Genomic DNA, 3,713 nt, shown 5'->3' with positions numbered 1-3,713 from the left:
CACACGGCGCATGCCCCGTCCGCGGCGCTCACTTGAACCTGCGGGGATGCGGTTCCGCGTTTAACTGGTAAATACGGTAACGCCAAGCATGGTGGCGTGTTTAGCCTATTAATTACGACAAACACTTAACTGTAGTAACGTTGAATCAAGACTGTGTTCAAGCCTGTCAATACGGTAATTCGGCGGCAGGCGCTAGGCGCCTCGTCAATCCATGCTGTAAAGTGGAGGTTGGGCTGCTTATGCTAACGGCCAGTCGTGGGCGTGATTAGTCCATTAAATGCGGCAGTGCACACCCAGGACTCCGGGTTTCCCACTTCCCAACATGAATGCGGCAAAGCCTGCCTCAGGGCACGGTTAGTGCTTCACTAATCTAAAGCTGAGGGCGCGCTGAGCCAGGTCTTCGTGATTCGCCCATTAAACATGGTGTAGATCTCCAGGTGGGAATTCAGTAAATACGGTAATGTCCCCCTAGAGCTGCGTGTTTCACTGAGTAAATATGGTAGTGTCCTTAGCCTACTGAGTAAGGCAGGGCTGTGCCTGCCGGCCAGGAAGCGCCACCCTGCCGTTCAAATACGGTAATGCTCAGCTGAGACCGAAGGTTTAAGTGCTCTATTGGCAAGGCTCCATCACAGCGCGGTGTGCGTTAGCGCAGTAAATTCAGTGATGCACGTTGGAATCAAGAAATACGGTAACCCAGCCAGGGCCTCCGTTCCCCCCGGAGAACTGAGCAAAGCTCGCGGCGGATGGCCCGGGGCTACCTTTCCGCGCTCGCTTCTGCCCGCTGTGCGCTAGGCACTCGGGTCACTTTGAAGAGAGGCGCTGCCCTGAGTTGTACAGAAGGGCAGAATTCAGTCAAGTGTAGGTCCGGGGTCAGCAACCGCTGGTTCTGTATGGAGCCAAATATGGCACTTGCGTCATTCCCAAAACACATGCAACTTCTTAAATTAAAATGAAAAAGTAATTCCAAGTTTTATGGGGGGTGCCCCCTGCTCGCTATGCTTGCCAATCCCCTGTTTCAGGGGGAAGGCAGCCCCACCCCTACCCCCTACTGCTGGGGAGGGCCTGGCAGCTGCAGCCTGTCCACTTCCTGCCCCCACCCCATCCCCTCCTGCAGCTGCTGTGCCAAGGCCGGCAGTCCTGGCTCTCCCCACTCTGACCATTGGGCAGGGCCGAGACCTGGCCAGCCCCAGCTTTCCCCCTCCCTGCCAGGCCAGCCCAGGCTCTTGCTCTCCTCCACCCCCTGCCACCCGCAACCTGGACTTCAATTTCATCTCTCTGCCTCCATTCCTTTACTAACCATCCTCCCTAACCTCTCCCCACACTGCCTATCCCTACCATTTTCTTGCCATTTCAGCCAGAAAGGGCATTGTCTCAAGGACTTAACCACCTGCATCCTGCTTCAAAGACATTTTAACACCAGACTTGAAAGAGAATCCTCTGAACTGTCATTCATGCTTAAATTTGACACTTTACACCTAGGTCTCAACAAAGACACTAATTATCTTACCCATTACAAAGATAGCTTCCCCAATTATCACCTCTAATATCATTAGCTCACAGACATTTACCTCCCCCCCCTTATCTCCCCTCTGTTCTGAAATTTGATTTGTCCTTTTCATATTGTTCTTTTTTTTATTGTATCCTTTGCTATATATGGTCATGCCAATTTTCTTCCACTATTTGATCTGAGGAAGTGGGTCTGGCCCACGAAAGCTCATCACCTAATAAACCATCTTGTTACTCTTTAAAGTACTACATAGTCCTGTTTTTTGTTTCAGCTATTCCTACCCCCACCTCCTTCCTCCTGCCCCCATCCTTCCCTAACTCCTCCCCACCCCCACACTGGCCATCCCCCTGGCTCCATTCCTATATCCTCCTCATCATTCCCCTTTACTGCACTGCCCATCCCCACATACACCCTATCCCCCTTCCTCCCTCCCTATGCACACCCCGTCCCTCCCATGAATTTGTCGGGCTGTGTGCCCCAGCTACTGCAGCAGGAGCCACAGCCTGTCCCCAGCCCAGTCTCTCCACACATGCCTGTTGGGGCAGTTTTGCTCCATGGCGAGTCCAAATGTAATCAATTGATAAATGGGGGAGCTGCAGTAGGGATTGCTCCCAGCCTGGGAGTTAACAATGCTGCGGCTCTGCCTTTTAAATATATTAAGACCCTGTCTGGTTGGCAGTGAGCTGGGAATCAGCTGTCCTGTCTCATGCTGGGTTCCTCTGCTCTCTTCCCCTTCCGTCCCCCTCCCCCCCCGCTCTTAAAACATTTAAAAAGCAGAGGCACAGCATTTGGGATTGGGTGCGGGCCAGGAATCAGTTGATTCCTGGCTCATGCCCAGTCCCTGCTAGCCCCCTCCCTCCCCTGTTTCCTGCGGAGATGGTGCTGGGGCATCTGGCTTTTAAGTCGTCTTCCCCCCAGCACCAGCTCCTGCTCTCTTGCCTGCTGCCTCCGATAGGGGCTCAGCTAGGCTAGGGAGGGTGTGCAGGGAACCTGCATGGAGCTCAGCTAGGCTGGGGTGGGGGGGGGGGGCACAGGGAACAGATGCGTGGCTCAGCTGAACTGCAAGGGGAGGTGCAGAGAACTGGTGTGGGGCTCAGCTGGGCTGCGGGAGGACACAGGGAACCAGCACGCAGCTAAGCTGGCCTGGGGGGAGGAGGGGTGCCACTCCAGGAGCCAATACAGGCTCAGTCAGGTCCCGAGGGTGCCAAACCAGGGAGGTCCAACCCCTATCCCTACCCCAAGTCCCCTCCTGCACCCTCCCTCCTGGCCAGACTCTGCACCCTCCCTCCTGGTCAGACACCCTACTGCCAGTCCACTACTGCACCCTCCTGCCTAGCCAGACTCTGTACCCTCCCTCCTGGTCAGGCAGCCTACCCCCAGTTTGCTCCTGCATCCACCATTGCTCCTGCACCCTCCCTCCTGGCTACTTGTTACTGCTCCCTCCCCCCGCCCAGACACCCTACTCCCAGCTTGCTTCTGCACCCTACCTACCAACCATACCTTACAACCTCTTCCCCTTATGCACCCCACCCCTCCCAGATTCTATACCCCATTCCTGTCCCACACAGTGAACCTCTCATTTTTGTCCCCACCCCAGAACCTAAGGGGGTCCATAAAATCCACCATAAAAGAAAATTTGGTTCCTTGCCCTAGTCCTGTGGAGTGCCAGAGGAGTGAGGAGCCTCTGCTGGGGGCCACATCAGTGAAGGTTGGGGGGTTTGGGAGGAGATGTTTTGTTTCTCACTTGTGTAGTCCCCAACTGATTTTTCTGTGGGTCAGTGGTCCCCGACCCAAAAAAGGTTGTTCACCCCTGCCATAAATAAAGGAAACACTGAAACCTTTTGTGTTGGACATAAAATAAAATAATTAATATTTTACTTTATTTAAAATGAAGTTTGATAAACTAATACAAGAAAGTTAAAACACTTAATCTGTTCAATAATTTAAATTAAACCATTCTCCCTAGCTACAGCTCTAGCAAAATGGTTTGGGTGTAATTAAGAGTGAGTTTCCATTAGCAACTGGTGGTCTGCAGAAAGATTTATATTGAGACAGGTGGTCCATGGACCAAAAAGTTTGAGAACCACAGAAATAGAGGCACCCCCAGCCTTTCCCCCCAAGACACCGCCCTATGCTCCCTGCTGCTCCACAAGAGCCCACAGAGAAATCCGGTCTGTTACCACAGCAGTGAAATCACTGCATCACT

This window comes from Pelodiscus sinensis, chromosome 5, assembly GCF_052426305.1.
Source record: "Pelodiscus sinensis isolate ZL-2025 chromosome 5, ASM5242630v1, whole genome shotgun sequence".
Lineage (NCBI taxonomy): Eukaryota > Metazoa > Chordata > Testudines > Trionychidae > Pelodiscus > Pelodiscus sinensis.
Note: the sequence above shows the minus strand (reverse complement) of the source record.